Source organism: Neofelis nebulosa, chromosome 8, assembly GCF_028018385.1.
Source record: "Neofelis nebulosa isolate mNeoNeb1 chromosome 8, mNeoNeb1.pri, whole genome shotgun sequence".
Lineage (NCBI taxonomy): Eukaryota > Metazoa > Chordata > Mammalia > Carnivora > Felidae > Neofelis > Neofelis nebulosa.
The window spans coordinates 96,211,178-96,226,958 of NC_080789.1; the positions used below are offsets into that span (position 1 = coordinate 96,211,178).

Here is a 15,781-nt window from a genome sequence, read left to right on the forward strand (position 1 = left end):
CTCTGGGCAACCATTTTGTGACTATTTTCTTCTCCTGGTGAAGTTCTTTGGAACCTATTATCTGGATGAAAGTGGGGGAGGGAACCTCCGGGATGTCAGGTGCCTGTATCCACCTCCTCCTGTGTAGGGAAGAAACAGCCAAACTACTAAGACTCCAAGTTCTACCCTTAAATTAAGTTCAAAGGCTACTTCAGCCCTTCGTTTTCGTCTATTCCAGGAACATGCCCCTTCCCAGCGTCCCAGCCTCATGCAAAGTACTGGCATCTACTACACATGACCAGAGCCCCTGGAAATGGTGTGATAAAAACCCAAACAAACAAGCAGACGCAGAGGAGCCAGCCCCAAGAAAAAACAACCATTTTTTAGACTGTGTGTGTGTGTGTGTGTGTGTGTGTGTGTGTGTGTGGCAGTGGGGAGGAGATGGAGAAGGGATGGCGAGTAAGGGGGTGTTAGAAGAACTTAGTGCTTGTTTTTTCTATGTTGGTTCTTTCCTCACTTGTTTTGAAATGCCCAGAGGACCAAAAACAAAACAAACAAAAAAACCACCACCACAACAAAAACCCAGCTAGCGGGAGAGGAGGGAGGGAGGGAGAGACAAAACATCAACCTCCCAATACTGTGGAAACAATTTCTACCTTCAGGTGGTTCTCTGCAACCCTGTTCGGTCATTTAGCACTTTGAAGGTAGTGGGCCAGTAAGTTACAAGGTCCGTAAGAGTCAACCGTGGGCCTTTTCAGGATGGTAGTTCAATCCGGCACCTAGAAACACTCCGCCTTCCGACAGACACCGGGCAACGTGGGAGTTTGCTGAAATCCTCATGAGAACCAGCCCCACTCACCGAACTGCCCGCTCCGGCATTCAGAACCATTGTGCGTTTTTACATTTCACTTGGCAGTGGTGTTTCCGCCCTCACCACCCCCAACTCTACCAGACCAGGCACCCGGGAGGTTTATCTGAAATGGCCTCTGAGACTGTAACTTATCATGTCTTAGGCCCCTGGCAATCAACCACTTCCCCCATGAGTTACACCTGATCAGACGGTGGCATTTGTTCAAATGACATATCCTCGCCTACACATTTCCTCATCTGACTGGGGCCCATGCCTGATGTATCCAAAGCCATTCCATGTTTAATGCCTCGGTGCAAGCATGCTGTTTATACAGGCTGACAGTAAGTATGTCTCTCGAGTCAATTCCACGACAGTCCATGGAAGAAAAAAAACCACAGAAGAGGAAATTTGAGGCTGAGAGACCCGCAAGGTCTCACTGTGATGGAACCAAAACCAGAACGCAGATCTCCTCAGTCTAGCGTCTTCCTTTCACCCACGCTGTCTACGCAAGAGAGCGTGCCATGACTTGTGCATAAGATTCTAACTGGTACGTGGCATGGCATTAGAGAACATGATGGAGGCGTTACTGCCTTTAAATCCTTTCCCACTCTCTCTGACCGCTGCAAGGAAAGTCTCACGTTGGTGAAAGTAAGACTTTAATACCTGGAAAAGTGTAACAGAACTGGTGATACCTGTTTCTCATGTCCCTGTCCTTTGCCCTCCCGAGGCAACAATGTTGCTGATCCCTAATCCCTACCTTTGTGGGCACCGTGAACCGCCGGTACAGACTCATTCCAGCACATCTGACCAGACTTTAGGTTGGAAGTCACTATCTAATGCAATTCCACACCTTACCATTTTGACAATCTGGAACGTATCCTTATTCACCTTTCCTCTATTTTTGGGCAGAGACTGTAATAAGGAAGCATATATATAATGCATATAATCAACAGACATTCTTGGTATGACAGAGTGCCATACAGCATGCGAGGTCCTAAGGATATAGACACTGAGAACCAAACTACTGACACCAAAGCTTATTGTGCACACTAACATGACTCTTCTTTTGTACTATCTTTATTAACGTAACTTTGCCATTCCAGAAAATCCATTTCAATAAAACAAACAAACAAACAAACAAAAAACCTACTCGAGTCTCCAATAAACAGAGAATGGCTGTTTATCTTCCACAGCTCTTGCCTCAAAACCCATGCCTTGCTGTGACCCATGACTGAGTTCCAGTCAGTGGTATGTATGTGTGGAAACCTCTTGTGGCAGCTTCTGGGTATCTTCCTTAAAACTTAGCTGCCACGTACTCTTTGCTCCTCCCTCTTTAGCCTTTCCTTCACTCTGCTCCTGCTGGAATGCAGATGCAGCCGCCTTAGACCATGAGAATAAGTAAGGTCACGTCCTAGGGTTGGTAGAGCAGTGACTTAGAAGTTTCGCCCTGTGAGGACTGTGTGGATGAGAACAGTCCCAGGCCTGGGAAAGAAGAAATGTCCATTCTGTGTCAGTCACGGTAATTTTGGATCTCTGTAACACCAATTTAACTTAACTTATACTGACAGAAATGAATGAGGTGAACTCCCTCCCCTCAAGGGACTCACTGTTTACTCTTACATTCATACCTCAATGCTGCCCTACACATGCATGGACTGTCTCTGATGGTGGTACATTTCAAGGACAGGTGAAAAAGGAAGGTGAAATTATTTGTGGGCATAACTGCAGGCTTTACTAAGGCATTAGTTATCTGTACAATATGCTCAACCTTGTTCCAAATACCTTATTTGGATTATCTGCCCACCTGGTCAGTCTACTGCCAGAAACATCCCAAATATTAGCAAATCAAACCCAGAAATATATAAAAAGGATAACACATCATAACCAAGTGAAGTTTATCTCAAGGATATAAGCTTTTTCAGCATCTGAAAGCAAAGTAATTTGCCATTTCAACAGAAGAAAGGTTAAAAACTATATGACATGTCACTAAATGCAAAAAAAGCATTTGACAAATTCAATTATGAAAAGTTTCACTAACTCGAAACAGAAGGAAACTTTCTCAACCTGATAAAGGGCATCTATGAAAAACCTACAGTTAACATCACAGTGCTAAAGGATACTTTTCTCTCTACAATCAGGAAGAAGGCAAGGATGTCCACTCTCATCACTTCTACTCAACACTGAACAGTCTTAGCCAGTGCAATAAGTCAATAAAAGGAAATAAGAGGCATGGGAATACCTAAAGGGTCCTAATCTTTAGATGACATGATAGTGTACTTAGAAAAATCTTAAGGAATCTACCAAAAAACTAATAAAACTAACAAGTGAGTTTAGCATGGTTGCAAGATGCATGGCCAATATACAAAAATCGATTGTATTTCTGTATACTTGCAATGAACAACTGGACAATAAAATTTAAAAACAGTATTTACAACTGCAGCAGCAACAATTACACAAGGGAAAATTCAACAAAATATCTACAAGACCTGTACACTGATAATACAAAACTCTGCTGTGAAAAATTAAAGAAATCTCAAAAAATAGACAAGTATACCATGTTCATGGATTGGAAGGTTCAATATCATTAAGATGTCAGTTCCTGCCAAACTGATCTATAGAATCAATTGCAATCTGAATCAAAATTCTAGAAGGGATTTTTTTGGTAGGGATTTGATAAGCTGATTCTAAGTATACAAAATGGCCAAAAGATTTTTGAAAAAAAAAAACAAAACCCTAAGTTTGAAGACTTACAGTACTTGATTGCAAGACTTAGTATAAAGCTACAATAATCAGGATGGTGTGATATTAGCATAGAGACAGAGCAATGAAACTGAACAAGGAATACAGAAATAGATCTAAACATATGTGGTTGATTGATTTTTTGTTTTAACAGTTTCCAAGGTAATTCAGTGGGGAAAGTAAAGTTTTTCAATAATTTGTCCTAGAACAACTTGATATCTACATGGAAAGAAAACTAAATCTGGACTGCTACAGTTTACCCCCTACACAAAAGTTAACATGAAATAGATCACAGACTTAAAACATAGTAGCTAAATCTATAAAACTTCTACAAAGAAAACAGGAGAGGGGCACCTGGGTGGCTCATTCGGTTAAACGTCCAACTTCAGCTCAGGTCATGATTTTGTGGTCTATGAGTTCAAGCCCTCCATTGGGCTCTCTGTGCTGACAGCTCAGAGGCTGGAGCCTGCTTCGGATTCTGCGTCTCCCTCTCTCTCTCTGCCCCTCACCTGCTCACGCCTCTGTCTCTCTCTCTTTCTCTCAAAGGTAAATAAACATAAATAAAAAATGAATACATAAAACAGGAGAAAAGCCTTTGCTGTCTTGGGGTAAGCAAAGGTTTCTTTGATAGGTCCAAAAAGCACTAATCATAAAAGGAAAAAAAAAAAAAGGTTAAACTAATCTTCATCAAAAGTTAAAATTTTCTTAGAAAGACACCACTAAGAAAATGAAAAAGCAAGCCAGAGACTAAGAGAAAATATTTACACTACACATATCTGATAACAGACCTATCTGGAGTATATAAAGAACTCCTACAATGTAATATTAAGAAAAAAATCCAAATATGGGATCCTTCCAAGAATATTACCCTGGGGCTTCTGTCTCACTGAAACACTGACTGAATTTCTAAGGGGAAAAAAAGAATCAGCTTTTAACATCTTCAAAAGGAGAATTAAGACCTCTTCCAGGAAAGTAAGCCTCCAACTGATCAGCTGAACATCAACTGAATTTATTAAAAAGAAAGGTAAGGGAGAGGGGGCCAGGGAAGAATCCTCCAGGAGATCATCTGGAAATGGGATCAGATCAGGGGAAAGAAAGGGGGTGCCTCGTTGGCTCAGCTGGTACAGCATGTGACTCTTGATCCGGGGTAGTGAGTTTGAGCCCCACATTGGGTACAGAGATTACTTAAAAATCTTGAAAAAGAAAAAAGAAACAAGAAAAGAAAGAAAGAAAAATCAAAAAGGAGAAAGAGGAGTGGCTAGATGTTAACCAAACAGTTGTCTCAACAGAAGAACTCCCTTGCAAAGCTCTGACGTAGCGTGGAAGGAAAAACACTCTAGTCAGTTCTGAAATCACTCTGAGAACTCTGGAGGCTTATGGCTCATGACCAAGATTATCCTAAACCCCACCCCTTCTCTACATAGTTACTGCTGTCAAGTGAGAAGTGGCTATTCGTGAGGCTACACGGCTAACCTCAGGGAGGCCTGTTTCACGGAAGCTCCTGTCTTGACTGAGTTAGGGTGGCAAAACAGGTCTCAGTTGCTTTCAGACCCACTGCCTTAAATTCTCAGTAGTTCCCTTCCTAAGGTTTAGCCAGAGCTTTTACCTCAGGTATGAAGTGACCGTTCAGATACGGCAATTGACCTAAGTGGACATCTGAAGGCATTCCTAAGCTCAAAGTGAGTGACTGAGTCACTCTGTGAGGAGTGGCCTTCGATGGAAGCAACACATAAAAAAAAAAAATTAATGTGAGGCTGAGTAATCATTCCCGATTTACAACCAACTATATATAGCATAGAGATAAACACAGTGGTGTCAGAACTGGGTCAAAATCTTGGTTCCGCATGTGATTCGTTATCTTCGTGACGTTTTTTTAAAGTAAGCTCCCTGGCCACCATGGGGCTTGAACTCACCACCCTGAGATATAGAGTCACAGGCTCTACCAGAGCCAGCCAGGCACCCCTACCTTTGTGACTCTGAACCAGTCACTGAACCTCTTTGAGCCTCAGCTTCTTCACCTTTAGACTGGGCATAATGATAGTCCCAATTTCAGAAGGCTGATGTGAGGAGTCATGAGGTCACATGCACAAAATGCGTGTGAGAGCCCCGAGAAAAACAGAGTGCCACAAATTGTAACATATATGTGAACTGAAATACACTATGTCTAGAGACCCCTTTTACATGATGAATGGAAAACGGGGTAAATTTAGTAAATCAGGGCAGGAAAAAAATGACATTTTGAGGTATCCAAACAGACACAATATATCTTTGTTGTAAAGGCGGGAGAGTTTATTGTTATGGCTCATCTCTGTTACACTAACTATCCTCAAGGCTTACACAGTCACCCAGATGACAATTTACCATTGTGTTTTTCGCTGACATGTGTCATTTTTGTTCCAAACTTTTGCTACTGAAAATCTTACAACAGAGTCACATTCCTCATCTCAGTTTCCTGACAGAAACACTTCATACTCCATAACGGCTAAAATCATTATTTACCTACAAGCCCTTCCATGTGCTTTTGATTTATATGTTCAGCCATGAGAATGAGTAACTCCTACCACTCTTTGGTGCCACCCAACATGGTAAGTTAAAAATATACAGGTGTACATGCATGTATATATATTTTTTCAAAAAAAATTTTGACAGCAAGCAGAAGAGCTCTGATAAATGACACCTTCTCCAACAGGAGTCCATAGCTTCAAAAATGTTGTTACAGATAATTTCCTGATAGTGGTGCCTGGATGGTTCAGTTGGTAGCACGTCAGACTCTTAATCTTGCGTTGTGGGTTCGAGCCCAATACTGGGTATAGAGATTACTTAAAAATAAAGTCTTTAAAACATTTTTTTTTTTTCTGACAAAATAAGCTTTGATGCTGGTTTGGCACAGGCGGGTCATCCTATGGAAGATATCTAAATGCTTGATGTAACTTCCTTTTCAAAGTAAAGGTGATCTTTTCGAAGTACATACTACAAAGGTCTATAGTTTTAAGTTAGAACGCTATATAATACAATACGCTTCACAACGATCCTGTGCACTTGCTAAATTCTAAAACCTTAACTGTAGATATGTACAAGATAGTCAAAAGTAGCTTAAAACTAACTTTTTCACAGGTGAAAAGAAAAATGAGTAGGTAAATTGTGTACCACAGTTAAAAAAAATTCAAGTTTATATGATCAAGACTCTTGCTTTTCCTATCCCTTACTTAAGTTTCTTTTTTTTTTTTAATTTTTTTTTCAACGTTTTTTATTTATTTCTGGGACAGAGAGAGACAGAGCATGAATGGGGGAGGGGCAGAGAGAGAGGGAGACACAGAATCGGAAACAGGCTCCAGGCTCCGAGCCATCAGCCCAGAGCCTGACGCGGGGCTCGAACTCACAGACCGCGAGATCGTGACCTGGCTGAAGTCGGACGCTCAACCGACTGCGCCACCCAGGCGCCCCCCCTTACTTAAGTTTCAAAAAAATGTTAAAAGGTCTGCTTAAGAACTCAGATGAGATTACATTTTTAAAAAAGTTACTTTAAAAAAGTTACATTACTTTAAAAGTAATGTTCAGCTTTTAATGTCATAATGTCTCACAGTTAACTTAAGCCTCAAAGTCAATTTTTGTTTGGTCTTAATAAATAGTTCACTTTCTTTGCACCCATTCTACATTTAAGTTCCTGTTTCCCAAGGAGGTCAATTTAGGAATGGGGGCGGGGGGTGGGAAGCAGAGGCCATGAAGGGCTGAGGCTGTAAGCAAGGGCTGTCTGCCCTTCTTCTCACATTCCACATCCAGCCCTGGCTTTGTTCTTCCTTTGGACAGACATCCTTCTTTGCAACTGCTTCCGTGTTTTTACATAAAGGCCCACCCTTTCACGTTTCTAAATGTCAGAACTACCAATTCTCCTGATTAGAGAGCATTAGCATAGCTATATAAACTAGTACTGTTCCAAGGGCAAAATCTGCTGCTGCCAATTCATTTCTCCAAAGAAGATGTACAAATGGCCAATAGGTACATGAAAAGATGTTCAGCATCATTCGTCACTAGAGAGCTGAAAATCGAAACCACAAACAGATACCACTTTTTACTCAATAGGATGGCTAAAATACAATGGCAGGCAATAGTGAGGAGGCAGAAAAACTAAAATCCTTGTGCACTGCTACTGGGAACAGAAAATGGTGCACTGCTTCAAAACCAGTTTGGCAGTTTCCCCCAAAGTTAAATACAGAAGCGCCACATAATCCAGCAACTTCACTCCTAGGTATTATACCCAAGAGAACTAAAACGTAGGTTCACGCAAAAACTTGTACACAAGTGTTCATGGCAACATTCATAAAATAGCCGAGAAGCAGAAACAACAAAAATGTCCATCAATGGATGAATGGATAAACGAAATGTACATCCTTACACTAAAATATTATTGGCCACAAAAAGGCATGCAATACTGAGCTAAGCTACAACAGAGATGAGCCTTGAAAACATGATGCTAAGTGAAAGAAGCCAGGCACAAAAGGCCACATGTTACATGATTCTATGCATGTGAAATGCCCAGAAGAGGTGAGTCATAAAGACAAAGTAGATTAGGGGTTGCCTGGAAATCGGAGAATGGGGGATGGGGAGTGACTGCTAACTTATACGGGGTTTCTTTTTATGGTGATGAAAATATTCTGGAAATTAGTGGTGTTAGAGGAATAACTTTGTGAATATACTAAAAACCCCTGAACGGGTACACTGTCAGAGTGAGAGGTACCTCTAAATCGAGTTCTCAGCAATTTCATGAAAAGTTCCTTGCTTGTTCTTTTTTTCTTTTTTCAGTTCTTTTATGTTTGCATTTATTTACTTTTTTTCTTCTTTTTAACTGACCCCATAATGACCGCATTCTTCATCTCACTCCTGACTGGAGGCACCTTCTTTTTTTCCACATTTTTACTTAAATTCTAGCTAGTTAACATACAGTGTAATATTAGTTTCAGGTGTACAATATAGTGATTCAACACTCTCATGCAACACCCAGTGCTCATCACAAGTGCACTCCTTAATCCCCATCGCCTATTTCAACCATGCCCCCACCCACCTCCCCTCCTGTAATCATCAGTTTCTTCTACAGTGAAGAGTCTGTTTCTTGGTTTGCCTTTTTTCCCCCCATGCTCATTTTTGTTTCTTAAATTCTACATATGAGTGAAATCATATGGTGTTTGTCTTTCTCTGACTTATTTCGCTTAGCATAATACTCTCCAGTTCCATCCACGTTGTTGCAAATGGCAGGATTTCATTCTATTTTGTGGCCAAGTAATATTCCATTATACATGCACGTACACACACACACACACACACACACACACACACACACACACCCCTCATCTTCTTTATCCATTCATCAGTCTATGGACAGTTGGGCTATTTTTCATAATTTGGCTATTGTAGATAATGCTGCTATAAACATTGGGGTGTATGTATCTCTTTGAATTAGTATTTTTATATTCTTTGGGTAAATACCTAGCAGTGTGGTTGCTAGATCATAGGACAGCTCTATTTTTAGCTTTTTGAGCAACCTCCATACTGTTTTCCAGAGTGGCTGTATCGGTTTGCATTCCCACCAAGACCAGAGGTACCTTCTTCTTAAAATTGTTCTTCTTGGGGGGTGCCTGGGTGGCTCAGTCAGCTAAGTGTCCGACTTAGGCTCAGTTCATGATCTCGTGGTCCGTGGGTTCAAGCCCCGTGTTGGGCTCTGTGCTGACAGCTTAGAGCCTGGAGCCTGTTTCAGATTCTGTGTCTCCCTCTCTCTCTCTGCCCCTCCCCTGCTCGCGTGCGCTCTCTCTCGCTCTCTCAGAAATAAACATTAAAAAAAAAAAAAAAGAAAAAAAAAGATTGTTCTTTTTGGGGCACTTGGGTGGCTCAGTCAGTTGAGTGTCTGATTCTTGATTTCAGCTCAGGTCATGATCCCAGGGTTGTAGGATTGAGCCCTGCATCAGGCTCTGTGCTGAATGTGCAGTCTGCTTAAGACTCTTTCTCTCTGTCCCACTACCCTTCTCTCCCACTCTCTCTCAAAAAAAAAAAAAAATTGTTCTGCTCTCAGAACCTTGTGCTTGGGCTTAGTTGCTCTGGCTTTCACACATCAGTTACCACCTGACTTTGTCTTTGACTCACATGACTGACTGTCTCCACTTCAGAGAGTCAAGTGCCCCTTCCACCAAAGTCTGGCATGTTCTGGCTGACCCTCCACCTTCTATCCCTACCACATGTTCACCACCATTTGACCCCTACTGGAGATTCGGACAGATTATGAAGGTTACGGGTATGCTGGGGTGTGACAAAAACCTTTCTGGGTCAACTCTGTGTTTTCTGGGTTTCTGAACCTCCTTCAGATCACCATTCCCACAGAGGATTTGGGAGTTCTCTGTGGCAATCTTCTCTAGGATGCCTGTCTCTTGCACAATGGACACACCATGGGAAGATGTTTTCATTAATTACATCAGTGGCAACAATTACCACAAATTGGACACTTTGAAGTGATCCTATTTTTTTTTTTTTTAAGTTTAGTTATTATTGAGAGACAGGGAGACACAGAGCGTGAGCAGGGGAGGGGCAGAGACAGGGGGAGACACAGAATCCGAAGCAGGCTCCAGGCTCTGAGCTGTCAGCCCAGAGCCCAACGCGGGGCTCGAACCCACAAACTGTGAGATCATGACCTGAGCCGAAGTCAGATGCTTAACTGACTGAGCCACCCAGGCGCCCCAAAGTGATCCTTTTTCTGAAGACAGTAGTTTGTAATAGTTTACAGCTTATAAAAGTAAACTTTTGCCATTTATTCTCATACCATACCTTTGATCTGTAAATCAGACAAGAAGGGGAACTCCTCTCTGGAAAGTCTCTGTCTACAGGATCTACCAAAAACAAAAACTGAAATCCACAGTAGTGGGACTATTTCTTTTGGTAATCTATGTGCATATGAGGATGAGTAGGGAGGTAGAACACAGTATACAATATTCTGTGATGCCCTGGTTGTTTTAATTAATGTAATAAAATAATGTATAACAGTGACAACCACCACCCCTTGAGGATCTATTAAATGTTGGGCATTGTACTACGTACTACACACACATTATCTTTGTTCCTCACAAAAGTCCCATGGGGAAAATGTCACTCTCCTACTTAGAGGTGTGGAACTGGGGACTCAGATCACAAAATGTGCCTGGGGTCACAGGGCCAGAACTAGCAGTGAAGCTAGACTTCAAACCCACGCTCTTCCACCTAATCTTTGCCCATCTTTTCGACACAGCTAATTAATTTGAACGTCATTTCAATTAAATACATGCCATGTTGAACAACGTGTTCAATACTTTTTTTTTGAAATCCTTAACAGATGCATTTAAATGGCAACTTTTGACAGTTTTCAAGTGGAGTGAAAGAACACTTTTGTTTCTAATTTAACCACCACGATTTTTTTTAAGAGCCAAAATAACAAATTACCAGATATAGCATGGATATTTACAAAACAAAAACTGAGAGGAGACCAAAAGGAATGAACTTTGTCAGCAGATAAGCTGTAATGACATTTTCACTGGCAAAGTCTGTTTGTACACTTTGGACTCTGACGTTTCACTTGTACCAGCATTTCACAATCCCTGACCTCACCAAGGGGGCTTTAACACAGAATGTTCCGGTTGCAAGGGTCCTGGGAGATCAGTCCCACTCCCTGGCTTTACAGATGGAGACTACTGCACAGGGCTTGAGCAGTCCCATGCGGCTGGTACCACCAGAGCCAGGGCTGGGCTCCAGATCTCCCGGTCACCATCAACGGTCCCAAGGAACGAAGGTTGGCCAGTGACATTTCCTTCTCCACAGTTAGTTCTACCTTGTCAAAAACGAATTAAACTGTGTGAAAACTGTGACCTGCGAGTTTTTCAGTCCGTAAGAAACCCCCAAATCTGCTGCTAATGAATGTCAAAGTCAAATCAAACATCTCCAAATCCATTAGGAACAGGAACCTGCTCAGGTGGGTCTACATCTGCAATTAGGAGGATATCAGGCCAAAGTGTGCGCAGTTTCTACTTCCTTCTGGAATTACATAAACCTTCCCCGTCCTTGTTAGTCTGCCATTTCCTGTTGCGAAAGGAACAAACAATGGGCAGACTGTCACCGATGTTTTCATTAAGTATACCACAGGCTGAATGGCATCGATTACCACATAATGGACATTTTGAAGTGACCCTGTTTCCTTTTTTCAAACAAGGTATCTAAATGCCTCCTTAAAGACACACATTTTATTTGGGTCTTCAGGAGAATTAAGACGCATCAGGACCTCAGGAATTTGAATGGCATCACTTTGTTCCAGTAGTTATTTCTGACTTGCCCAACTTCCCCACGTGCCTTCTTACCCTCTGTGTTATGTTTAGGCGGGAAGGTAGGCGAGAGCTCTCAGAACCTTTAAGCAGTTCCCCAAGCTAAATATGTGGCCGTTGGGCAGATGACCCCCTTCCTCCCCATGCCCCAGAGAAGGGCTAGTGAGTGCCTCTGAAAGGCAGCAAGTGAAGAAAAAAGATCTGGGTAAAAAGAAAAGTTCTGGGCAAAACTCCCACTCCTCTCTCCCCCTTGGGAGAGCCTTCCCCGCACTCTCTGCAAGACAGTAGTTCAGGGCACACACACGCCTTAATCTCTGTCTCCTTGGCCAGTCTCTGCTCCAGAGAGTCTACTCTCTGGCCTCCCTGACTATACCTCTCTCTCCCTGTCCACCTTCATCACTCCTCATCTCCCACTGGACTGGTTTAAAGGCCCTTTTCTCAAAAATGGTGGGTGGAGAGCGTGGAAAGTTAGCCTCGGTGAAGGCAGAGGAAATGTGGGGTCTTCAGGGTTATTTTTTAAGTGTGGCTGCATCCTATCAGAACTGCTTCTGAAATCTAAAAGTGGATCCTGAAACTATGAAGGGAATATTGTAAAGAAACACTAGGTCCAGGAAAGCGTGTGAGCATCGCACACAAGCGATGAGAGGAGGCGGGACGTAGAAGGCCTTGGGATAAAGAACTGAAGGGAAAGAAGCAGGAAAGCACGGGCTCGGGCGTCCCAGGTGTGGGTCTGAGTCCCAGCCCTGCCACCCCACAACTGGGGAGCGCTGAACGGTTTACCTTTCAGGCCTTCCAACCTCAGTTTCTTCTTCTGTCAGACACAGACGACGGTGCATGTAAAATGCCTATCCCAGACCCAGCACGTGGTCCACAAGTAGAAAACGACCGCTGTACCATTATGACTCTTGTCACTCTGAGGTGTTAAGGGAGAATCTGGAGAAGCTGTGCAGGTAGATGGGGCGGCTGGCTGGTGAAGAGAATCTGGGGGTCACGTCACTAGCCTGGACTCCCCTTCCCAACGTCCAGGACTAAAGGGGAATAAAAGTCTGTCTGGTGACAGATTCAATAGTTTAAAACCTGAGCTAAGAGGACTAAAACAACTGGACCGTGTGCTCCATAATTCCCTCATTTCTGCACCCAATTGTGCATGAACACAATCCCTCTTTTGATTCAGAGTGGAGAACCGACCTTAGTGGTGGTGTGGAGGTCAATGTTTTACAGTCAAAATTCTCTACCCTGTGCCTGAAGAAAGGATGCGAGAATACTAACATCACAAAGTATCATATCTCAGTGGATGCCACAGTGTGCAGTCCTAAGCACCATGCTGGATGACCTCACCGCACACGTGAGGGCCTGATCCGGAGACCGGAGGCCGAGATCATCACCTGTGCAGAGGCTGAGGTGACAACTCAACTTAATGCACACATTCATCTGGCAAACACTTCTGAGCATGGTGGGGGGGAGGCGGGGAGACACGAGGCAGGAGATCCTTCCTGACCACAGGAAACCAGGAATGCATTAAATACAGGCTGTTGGCATATACTGACAGGTCTAAAGGATCCGCCCGGCAGAGACGGGGAGCACATTCTAGCAGGAGGGAAGACCGGAGGAGACATGGAGCAGGAGTAGAGACCAGGGAGCAGTCTGAATTTCGTGGACTTGGGAGAACAGCCATGACCACTACAAGCTGGAAAGACAGATGAGCGACTATTTACTGAAAGACTCCAGGTTTTGGCTAGAATGAAGAGAGAATGGCCGAGGTGCCTTAGGATTAGGAAGAAACCATTACTAGACTATGCTGTCATTGTGCTACAAATACTCATACTTCTACAGAATAGCATCACTTCCCTCCTTGGTCTTGCCACATTTGAGATAAATGTCTTTTACTCCCTAAAATAATCCTTTCATGGACACAGCTGCCTGTAGTCCTGCAGACTTCCTTCACGTTCATTATCTCACTTGCTCTAGGCCTACAGGCTGTCACCTTAACTTTCTGCCTGAGCGATTTCTAGTAATGGCTTGATGTGATCCTTGACAAGTAGTAAGCCCTCTACTCAGGTGTAGGATGAACTGCGGACTGAGGCCAGGATGGCTTCTAAAGGTTTACGATATTAAAATACAGTTTGTCAACAGGGGCAGAAACACGTTAACTGTTGCCTCAAGTTCTAGGAACACACCAGAAAAAAATCCTTTGGGAATTCTTGAGATCTGAAAGATCTAGTGAGATTTTTTTAAAGGAGTATGGATCTGCAAGTGTTCTCCCAACTAACAACAGAGAGAGCAAAGAAGTCTGCAGTTCAGAACATCCAGATAAGGATGACAATGAGCAGATTGTTAATAAGGAAAAGAATCTGGCGTATTGTAATTGTCATTGGTCAAAAAATTGGGTAAATCGTAGGTATCGACAGAGTGTTAAGGAAAAGTCTCCTGGCTCACTCTGTACTAGCCAGGAGATCTTTATATTACAAGTTCCTTCATAGAAAGGCTTTTCTGGCCCACCCTATCTATAATTTCCATCTCACTGATATTTCAAATCCCGTTCCTTGCTTTGTATTTTCATTCTTAGCACTTATCTTACATGCTATATATTTTATTTTACCTTGTTTATTGTCTGTTTCTCCAGATAGGTAAGGTCTGTTTTGTTCAGCGATATATCCTCAACCTAGCTACAGCCTCCCACTTTGAACAGAGCCTGGCACAGAGCTGAATGAGTTCATAAATTAAGTAGACATGTAAAGGCATATGCATACAAAGTTCTGAAAGGCATATTCTTATCTCAGTGAGTCAAAATTCTACAGCCAGAGAGACTGAACCCTAATAAGGCTAACATATTGTGAGAAAAAAAGAACAGAGATATTCCAAGCTGGGGGGAAAAATGCATGTTCGAGATGGACATTTGTAAAATAAAGAAAACAGAATGAAGCAGGCTAAAAACAAATACCACCAATCATCTCATCATTAAAGGGTAACCACAGTTAATTGTCATGTTTCCTTCAAATTTTTTTTTCTTAAAGGATATTTAACATAGTTGAAATCATATTGATAGTATAATGCCATGTTCTGGTTTTTTCACTTAATGTTAAAAGCTTAAGTGTTTTCATAGCATCACTTGCCTTTCATTGATGGACTTAAGTCAAGTGAAATTTATCACGAAATTTGCCCTTCTGAATCTCAATGTTGGGCTACAGACGCATTTTAGGAATATAAGCTGAAAGATGATACAGATATTCAAAGTGTAGCTCAAAACTTAATACAGCCCTGGGCACGCATATGGACTACATTTCCCAGCCTCCTTTGGAGTTAGCTGGGGCCATGTGATTGAGTTCTAGCCAAAGTGATGTGTGACACTTATGGTTTGGTCCACAGAATCTCCTGTGCTATTCCATTCTCTTTCCTCTTTTGCCAACCAGGTGCTACCAGGATGTGGTCTTTGGGTAGGACAGAGACACAGATGAGAGGAGCCTGAATCCCTGAAGTCAAGGGAGGAGAGTCACTTGCTAACATCCAGAAACACCCACCCTGAACAGGAGCAAGAAATAAACTTCTGTTGCATTTGAGCCATTACACGTTTCTTACTCTATTTATAGCTGCAGTCTAGCCTACCGTAATACAACTCCCAAACCTTTATTTTCCCTAATAGAATAAAGAAGCTTCTCCATCACTAGGATAAAGATAGGGAAATAAATGAAGAATACATTAAGTTCTTCATTTAACAAACATTTATTAAATGTTAACTATGCACCAGGCATTGTTCCAAGCATGCAGCAACATGCAAATTTGCTATAATTCTGTTTTTCTTCGTGGAAAGAGAAATAGGACAGGGAATAGCTTTTCCCAGCCCTGCTTCCAGTTCTATAACTCATGTGCCCTTAATGCTGCTTATTCT

At 42.4% G+C, this 15,781-nt stretch overlaps 1 protein-coding gene across 4 annotated transcripts in view; it reads right to left on the reverse strand.

Moving 5' to 3' along the window:
* Nucleotides 1-15,781, reverse strand: part of BORCS5 (BLOC-1 related complex subunit 5) — a 99,391-nt gene that overhangs the window by 860 nt on the left and 82,750 nt on the right. The window lies entirely within an intron of this gene.